Below are 10,705 nucleotides of genomic sequence, written 5' to 3'. Positions count from 1 at the left end.
ATGTTCTACATTGAATATGGACAAAATTATCGTTTTACCCTTTAATGTGTTTTATCCTTTAAATAGTTAGCTTCTTGTAAATGATATTTCAATAAACTAATATAATTACTAAAATGAGTACTTCAGCATTTAACTTGTTTAGCCAAGCTCAAAGGAAATCATCATTTCACTTCTAAATAGTCATAAAAGTTATAAATGTTCGTATCTATGACTAATGCTCTCACTCAATTGGACTACCAAGTTCTCAAGATGTAAGTATGGACTAGAACAACGGGTAAGCCGGTAATGAACAAGTCAAAGAACTATAATACTACAACTAGAAAGAACTTAATCATCTCAGGATTAAGATCAATTGATCTATGAGGTAACGATAAGTTTATGATATATTTTCTACTGTTAATATCGGTCTAGTCTGATTTAAACCCTATACACGTGATACAAATTTATTTTGCTAATGCCCTGAAAAATACATTCCACTTAGCCAAGTGTAAGCAAAACATTTTGTTGATTATCATGTTAGTGTAAATCTAGTGCACTAATAAGTCATGAAACTAAAAAGTTTAAAGCATATAATCACGATTATTTTCTACTGTGTTGACAACACTATAATAATGAATAACTATATGTTCGAGATTTAGCAGAATTTATATATTAATTAAATAATTATGAGAGTAACATGTGAACCAAGCAATATACAATTATAAAAAAGGATCTCTGATCTTTTATTAATAAGTAAGTAAGATTACATTGAAATTGTGTTTCGTTTAGGGTATAAAAGTGTTGGGTTTTATGCCCTAAATAAAACTCTTTACAATCTGATTAGTTATCAATATAAGAAATTTGAAGTAATTGATGTTTGCATGAATTTTACATGCTGATGGTTTAATATGTTTAATATGTTTATTACATTCATACACACAAAATCAGTTAAATCCAGATCATATGATTATTCACAATTAAAGTATCGTCAACACAGTGGAATGTGATTGTGATCATATGAATCAAAAGTTTTGGTCCCTGTTTCATCAGTGTTATTGGATTTACACTAATGTGATAATCAGTGATGATGTATACTTACACTTGGAGTAAGTGTTATGTTCTTTCCAGGAAATTAGTAAAGTATACTAGTTTCGAATGTATGGAGTATACATTGGACTGGACCGATATTGCAACTAAGTTAAGATATTACAAACTTACCGTTACACATATCTTTCCAAGTCAATATCAGTAGTTGATCTTATGATTAAAAGAATCTAAATCCTGATATGCTTGGGCTCAACTCAGGAGTGTTATTCATGTTATTTGATTTATTAGTTAAGCCTACTTTTGGGTCAGGGTGATACGTATATTTTGGGAACATGATAGTATGATTGAGTGGGAGTGCTGAACATAAATATGGAATCTATAGCTTCTACTGGTGTATAGAAGTCAAGTGATGATTCCCTTCGAGCTTAGCAAATAGAAGTAAATGGATGAGCTCTTGTTTAACTGACTAATTATTAGATCACTAAACACATTTTACAGGTAGCTAAGTGTTTTAAGGGGCAAAATACATTGAGGGATGAGAACGGTAAAGAAATCTCATCTCGATGTAGATCATCTATATAGAGGATCTTTAAATCACAATAAGATTATAACAATGGTTAAATGAGATAGTATATTGATATCGTGGAACATACAATATGCTCTATATAAGTCTGAGAGTGCAATTCTAAGTTCTAAGAGTGGATTCAACGAAGAATTAATAAGTACGAATTTACTTGGTAAATTTGGTTCACTTATTGGAAGCTCAGCATATAGATCCATGGTCCCCATTCTAGTTGAGAACATTCTGCTTGTAAGACTCATTAATTGGTTCGTGATTTATCAATTATAATTCTAAAGTTAGACTATGTCTAATTTTATGAATTTTCACTAAGCAGGGGTGAAATTGTAAAGAAAAGAGTTTTCTAGGTTTATTTATTTATTAATGGACTTTATATGTCTAATTAATAATTAAATTAAATGACAATATTATTTAATAATCTATTTTAGTTATTAAATAATTAGTTCTGGCATTTAAAAGGTTAGAATTGGAAAATTGGCGTTTTTGAGAAAATAGAGATCAAATTTGATAAAACTGCAAAATTAAGTGAGGCCCATTACTACACCATGGCCGGCCACTTAATGTGTTTTTTCAAATTAATATTTTCATTATTTTAATGCCAAATAATTCTAAACCTAGACCTAGTAGTTGCCTATAAATAGAAAGTGATGGCTCAGTCAAATTACAAGTTTTCACAAGCCTTTCTGACAGAAATTTCTCTCTTCAGAAAAATTGAGTCTTCCCCACTTTCTATACCTGGCCGAAATTCTCTCCTCTCTTTTCTCCTTCATCAATTTCGTGACCCTAGTGAAAGAGTGAGTGCCCACACACAGCAAGCAGTAACTCAATCATAGATTGGAAGACTGTGAAGGATCAAACTTGAAGAAGAAGGACATTCGGGCTCAGATCTTGATTATACTCTGCTACAGAAAGGATTCGAGGGTTAGAGATCTGAGTGGAAGGAGACATTAATTCCGCTGCATCAATGTAAGGTTTTCTTAACTTTATATGTGTTTAATTTATCGTTTTAGAAAGTTCATATTTAGGGTGTTTAAACAACATACTTGTGAGTAGATCTAAGATCCTGGTAAAATAATTTCCAACAACTGGCCTCAGAGCCATGATAATTGATTTACTTACATGAAATTTGGACTTTAAAATGATTGTTTGTTTGTTTTTGGATGGTATCATGTTGTATTGAGTGTTATTTGATGATTGATTGATGTTTGTAAATTTTCGTGAAAAATAATTGCGATTCTGTTTCTGGAATTATTTTTATTGGATAGTATGGAAAAAATTAAGCAAGTTAGCCTTTTACAGAACTCAATTTCGATTTTATTTGAATTAGTTATGAATTTTTGAAGATTTGAAAAAATCGGAAATTTTGTCTTGAAATTTTCCTGCGATCGCGAAAACTGTCCGTACAGTTCACAATTTTTTTGTTTTTCTTCGATTTTTCATGCTTTTTCATGGAATTAACTTCCGATTTTTTGTATAGTTTTGTATATATACTATTTCTATTCCTAATTCAATTCTAATTATCATTTTGAATTAATTTAATATTTTTTAAATTTAATTCAAGATATTAGTGTAATTTGAATTTGAATAGAATTAGTATCTATCTTCTTGCTTAAAAATCTATCTTATTTTTAAATTTGATTATATCTTATCTTATTTTTAAATTTAAGGTCAGATTTTATATATATATTTTTTAAATTAAATCTTTTTTAGATATTTTGACCTTATTTAAATTTAAAATAAGATATTTATAATCATGTAATTTAAAATAGATGTAAGATATTTTGCTAACTTTTAAATTTTGTTATTTTATTTATTTAAATTAAATTTAAAATCTGAAAAGATATTTCATTTATCTTTTCTAATTTTTATTTTCAAAATAACATTTAATTTTTTAAAAGAAGTTAGCAAATTTTTGAAATGATATTTAGGTTGGTTGAAACCTAATTTTTCAAAATAGTAGGTTTAATTTTAAATATTTTTTTTAAATCTCGAAATTTAAATTTTTTTATTTTCGAAATAAATATTTATTTTTTTTATTTATTTTTCGAAAATTAAATTAATTTTTTTTAAAATTATTTAATTATTTATTTTTCGAAATTATTTATTTAAAATTAAATAAATCCTACTTCCAACTATCCAGCTAACCTTGTTGCAGGAGTATGTGGTTTTAGCTTGTGTGTAAGTTTTCAAAACCTATTATTACTTGATTGCAAATAGCCATGGTTACTTTTTGCCAGATCTAATGATCTGATGGCTCCCTTGGTCAAGTTAATAATTTGTAACAGGTAAATTTTACAATCTTCTTTCATCTGTGTATGACCTAGCAACATGATAGGATCCATCCAAAGTGTGCATGTGTGAGCCTATATGTTTATTTTGTTTTAATATAGATACATATAGGTTGTTGCTAAATAAAATGTCACACCATGATAGATTTTATTTAGGTCCATTTAGTTATTGGACCTATTCAATTAATAACAGTTATTTATTTTAAGGTTAAATTCCTCTCTTTTGGGCCTTGTGTGAGAGTTGGGAGCCATAGAAGTGGGTACGACATACTGAACCCAGCACCCCCTCACATAAACTACCCCAATTGTGAAGGCCCATTTGCCTGATTTGAATAACTGTACTAGGTTAATTATATTAGTTTGACCTAATAAAATTGAATTAGCAACATAATTAACTTTTAAAATATATGAAAATTTATTTTTCAATTTTAAAGTTAATTTTAAGAAAAACACTTTTAGTTTTAGATATTATTTCTAGACAAACTATTTGTATTTTTCTTGTATTTAATTAAATATAGAATTTTAACTAACTAGATTCTTTCTGGAGCTTGTTTAATTAAATATTCATATTTAAGTTATAAATCAGTTATATCAACTGATTTTTCTTATCTAACTTAAATTTGAATATTTGATTCAAATTTTAAATCAAGTTGAGGAATCCTAGGCATTAGTTATTAAAGATTCTTAAGATATTTTTTAAGTTAATATCTTTTCAAATATTAACTTAAAATAGAATATTTTAGATATTTTTTAGGTTAATATCTTTTCGAATATTAACTTAAAAAGATATCTTCAAATTAAGTGGTTACAACTTAATTTTTGATATTTAATTAAATCTAAATTTGAAATTATTTAAGTTTTAGATTTTTTCTACATAACTTAAATTAGATATTTTTCAAATTTTTGAAAAGATACTTAGTCAAATAAGATATTTTCTAGATAGTAATTTCTAGACTACTTATTATTTCTAATATTTAAATAGGAAAATTATACTTTGTGAAGTTAATTATTTAAATAATTAATTTTGGTACAATTTTATTAAGTATATTTTTCCTAGTATTAAACTAGAAATAAATAATTAAGCCTTCTCTACACTTAATTATTATTTCTTGAATTTAATACATTTAATTAACTTGAAAAATCTAAATATCTAAGTTGATTTTCATCATGATACTTAAATATTTATTGATTTTTCATGACACTTAATTAAATAGAAAATTACTTTTTAGGTTGAAATTTAATTTTTCAACTTAAATTTAAATAATTTTTAATATATATATTTTTCTTTATTTTATTAATCAATTTCGAAATTTGCATTTTATTTATGCAATATTTTCGAATTTTTTATTTTGAAAAATAGATTGAGTTGTAAATTAATTATTTATTTTAATTAATTCTTGGACCAACTACAATCAATGTTTTTTTCATTTAATTGATTAATTTAAAATAAATGAATTTAAAATATATATATATTATTAGAAATTGAATTAACTAGTCAAAAGAAAATCTAGATAGGTGATATTTTTGCTTGAAGTATTTCTTTTCTATTTTTTATTATTTTCGAAAATTGTATATTTTTAATATATACTTAATTTTTCGAAATTCAATAAATATATTCTCAAAGGAAATTTTTAAGTTGCTAATTATTTAATTTAATTCAACTTAAATTAATTTCCTTAATATTTATATTTAAGATTGTTACTAAGATGGAAATAATTAATTTTATTTCAATCACCATCTAAGTATAATTTTATAAATATTATATTAAATTCTTATTTTTGAATTTCAATTCTTAATTTCGTATTTAATGAGAATTTATTTATTAGAATAATAAAGAAAATACATTTTAAAGAATGAGCTTTATTATTATTAAGATATTCGATCTCCATTGTGGGTTTTACACCGCGTTTGTTTTAGTGAGTAATCCTCCCTAATGGAGGAACGTTCATTAGCAATTTCGCACCGTTTAATCTCGCATGATAAGTGGTTTGTAAGTGTTTTATATGGTATAGATCACCTTAATGGTGGCGACCATATTTGACTTGCAAATTGCGAAACAATGGTAGAAGCACATGAGATAGAATAGCCTTGACTCGCCTAAACGGGACAACGCTGGATTCCAATCTTGATCGAATAAAAGGTTGCTAGAATGTTTAACATTTTAGATGAGCTGACAACTCTATTCAATGGATGGTAGCTTTGACTCTCGCCTAAACGGGACACTGATATCAGTTTGTTGAAAACCTTGGAAATTATTTAGGATTGAATTTTTTAAGTATTTTCTCATATCATTCCTACTTGCTATGTGCTTATAATTTCTGAATTGATTTTGTGTGTTAAACCATTATTTAATTTCTATTTGTTGATTTCTATTATTTTGTAGTATCCTGTATTGTCAAAATGAATCCCATGTTATCACTGTTGACTGAAAAATAAGCTGAATGGATCTAACTTTAATAAGTGGAATGAGAACATTAATATTGCTCTCATAGGAGAAAGTGCCTTGTTTGTTTTAACTGAGCCGTCACCTGAAGTGCCTAGGAAATGCATCTAAAGATGTGAAAGAAAAGTATGAGCGTTGGCAGAAAGCAAATGACAAAGCTCTATACTTTATGCTTTCTAGCATGGTTGACACCCTCAAAACTCGGTTTTCTAAAACCGAGAAGGCTGCTGAAGTAATGACGAAGTTAAATGAGCTATTCGGTAAGGCATCACTTCAGTCACGCTTTGACGCGTTTAAGAAGTACATTAATGCACGGATGGAACCTCATCAAAACGTGCGTGACCATGTTCTCCTCATGTCCAGTTATTTCCAAGAAGCCCAGGATCATGGTGCTGAAATGGACAGTGCTACTCAAGTTAGTCTTATCTTGAATAGCCTGACTCCAGCATTTCTACCATATACATCAAATTATGTCATGAATAAGAAGGAAATTGACTTTCATGAATTAGTCAATGACCTTCAAACTTATGAAAATTTGATTGGAGGACCCAAGAAGAAAGGGAGTAAACCTCACAATCCTAGGAATGGTAATGGGACGATAAAACCTGAAGCAAATATTGCCTCTGCTTCAAAGCCCAAATCGAAGAGGAAGTGGCACAACACCAAGAAGCGAACAAAAGCCAATAAAAAGGCTGCTCCTTCCGGTGATGCTACACTTAAAGGAAAGTGTTTCTACTGCAATGAGAAAGGTCATTGGAAACCCCAGTGTCCTAAACTTCTTGCAAAGAAACAAGGTATTTCCATTTATAAACTTTAAGAGTTTTAGTGAATTATTATCCAATTGGATTTATGATTCTGGACTAACTTTGTTTATTTGTTTTCTTCTTCTTATAGGCCAAGCTACTTGAACTCAATTGAGTTGGATCAGAAAGCTGGACCAAGGGTGAAATCGTCCAGATGAAGATGAAGCTCTTCAATTTTTTGAATTAATTGTTTTAGTTTAAAGACAATTTGGATTTCAAATTTTAGTCAGGGATATTTATCCCTGTTTTCTCTCATATTGTTGCAATACTTTTTTTTTTAATATTAATAAAGTTTTATTTTCGAAATTCACTATTGCAATTTATGAGATTGAGCTTCATTTAATTTTATCTTCATCAATAATTACCACATTATATTTATATGTTTGTATGTGCAAGTGTTTTTATTATTGATGCAAATTCTATAATATTTACAACTCTTCATAGAGTTATATTATATAAACACTAGAAATTATTTCTATGTTTATTAATAATTGTTAATTCTAATACAATTATTAAGAATTTGTTTAATAAAAGGATCTTTTGATCTGATAGGGGTGGAGAAAAGTTAAGAAAACTATGCAGTTCAACGATCTTTTATATCTAATGAACTCTGGATAGTATTCAACTCCACATAAACTCTATCACACTAAGAGAATCATGATCTTTACAACCTTTAAGGGTGGATCATAATCTCTATATACTTAGGGGTGGAGGTTATCCATAGTACCCTATATGTATATTCTTAGGGGTGGAGTCCATTCCACAATTTCCTATGTAACACATATCTTGTTTAAACATGGAAGTAATATAATGAGTCAGCTATTGTCAATATAAATTCTTGATCTTGATTGTATGTTCCATTTCGATTTTACTGTTGTAAGTAAAAGTTTGATACCTATAAAAGTTCTCTGTTAAAGTTTCACACTACCTTAATTGAGTGGGAGAATTTTAAAGTTCTATACCCATCTTCATTAGGTTGATAATTGTGATAGGTACTTAAGAACACTACTGAAAAGCAAATCTAACCATTCACATGGATAGGTATAGCTTATCAGAATTATGAGAATAAGATAAAGAACTCTAGTTCAGTCCATTCGAATGACTTGAACAAGGAATTCTTAATCCTCATAAAAATTTGATGGTATCTTAATTTTGATTACTTTATCTCTGGCATGTATTTTTCTCTTCAAAATTCTAGTCTGCTATGTTGATGACTTAGTCTTAACTTAAAGTTTCAGACTAATACAAAAGTCACAACTAGGTAACTCTCTAAACAATCAGAGGTTAAAAGTATTATTTAACCAGACATCTGCTATTGAGTGGGAGCTATCTGAGATGTAATCAAATAGGGAACATTAGAAGATATTCAAGAAAGATTTATGAAAGTGATCTATATGTCAGATATTAAGGAACTGTGTATCAGTTATCCTTGTATCTCACCATCTAATTTCGATTTCTATAAGATGGTGCTTACTTTGGGGGTGGAGGAATTATTGAATAATAATTCAAGATCTACCAGAGAAGAATTATAACTTGGTCTATTCGAAAATACCAGAAAGTTATATCACTGAAGAAAAGTCTACACTGTATTATCTCAATTGCATATTTTAAAATATGAGAGATATGTCTTCTGTTAATTCAGATGTACTTTTAAAACAGTAAAAGATTTCAGTATCCCTTGATGAGTAAAGCATGTAGTAAAGGATGTTTCATAAGTGTATTTATGAACTAGTTTCCAGAAGTTTGGGTGGATTCAAATATACTACACTTGATCTGAAGATCAAGATATCAGATTGACTTATTTGCACAGTTTGTTTTATATTAGTGCAAGTGGGAGTTTGTTGGGTTTTATGCCCTAAATAAAACTCTTTAAAATCTGATTAGTTATCAAATAAAGAAATTTGAAGTGATTGATGTTTGCATGAATTTTACATGCTAATGGTTTAATATGTTTAATATGTTTATTACATTCATACACATAAAATCAGTTAAATCCAGATCATATGATTATTCACAATTACAGTATCGTCAACACAGTGGAATGTGATTGTGATCATATGAATCAAAAGTTTTGGTCCCTGTTTCATCAGTGTTATTGGATTTACACTAATGTGATAATCAGCGATGATGTATACTTACACTTCGAGTAAGTGTTATGTTCTTTCCAGGACATTAGTAAAGTATACTAGTTTCGAATGTATGGAGTATACATTGGATTGGACCGATATTGCAACTAAGTTAAGATATTACAAACTTACCGTTACACATATCTTTCCAAGTCAATATCAGTAGTTGATCTTAAGATTAAAAGAATCTAAATCCTGATATGCTTGGGCTCAACTCAAGAGTGTTATTCATGTTCTTTGATTTATTAGTTAAGCCTACTTTTGGGTCAGGGTGATACGGGTCAGGGTGATACGTATATTTTGGGAACATGATAGTATGATTGAGTGGGAGTGCTGAACATAAATATGGAATCTATAGCTTCTACTGGTGTATAGAAGTCAAGTGATGATTCCCTTCGAGCTTAGCAAATAGAAGTAAATGGATGAGCTCTTGTTTAACTGACTAATTATTAGATCACTAAACACCATTTACAGGTAGCTAAGTGTTTTAAGGGGCAAAATACATTGAGGGGTGAGAACGGTAAAGAAATCCCATCTCGATGTAGATCATCTATATAGAGGATCTTTAAATCACAATAAGATTATAACAATGGTTAAATGAGATAGTATATTGATATCGTGGAACATACAATATGCTCTATATAAGTCTGAGAGTGCAATTCTAAGTTCTAAGAGTGGATTCAACGAAGAATTAATAAGTAGGAATTTACTTGGTAAATTTGGTTCACTTATTGGAAGCTCAGCATATAGATCCATGGTCCCCATTCTAGTTGAGAACATTCTGCTTGTAAGACTCATTAATTGATTCGTGATTGATCAATTATAATTCTAAAGTTAGACTATGTCTAATTTTATGAATTTTCACTAAGCAGGGGTGAAATTGTAAAGAAAAGAGTTTTCTAGGTTTATTTATTTATTAATGGACTTTATATGTCTAATTAATAATTAAATTAAATGACAATATTATTTAATAATCTATTTTAGTTATTAAATAATTAGTTTTGGCATTTAAAAGGTTAGAATTGGAAAATTGGCGTTTTTGAGAAAATAGAGATAAAATTTGATAAAATTGCAAAATTAAGTGAGGCCCATTACTACACCATGGCCGACCACTTAATGTGTTTTTTCAAATTAATATTTTCATTATTTTAATGTCAAATAATTCTAAACCTAGACCTAGTAGTTGCCTATAAATAGAAAGTGATGGCTCAGTCAAATTACAAGTTTTCACAAGCCTTTCTGACAGAAATTTCTCTCTTCAGAAAAACTGAACCTTCCCCACTTTCTATACCTGGCCGAAATTCTCTCTTCTCTTTTCTCCTTCATCAATTTTGTGACCCTAGTGAAAGAGTGAGTGCCCACACACAGAAAGCAGTAACTCAATCATAGATTGGAAGACTGTGAAGGATCAAACTTGAAGAAGAAGGACATTCGAGCTC

This window comes from Cannabis sativa, chromosome X (assembly GCF_029168945.1).
Source record: "Cannabis sativa cultivar Pink pepper isolate KNU-18-1 chromosome X, ASM2916894v1, whole genome shotgun sequence".
NCBI classification, from domain to species: Eukaryota; Viridiplantae; Streptophyta; class Magnoliopsida; order Rosales; family Cannabaceae; genus Cannabis; species Cannabis sativa.
This window is presented reverse-complemented; position numbering follows the sequence as displayed.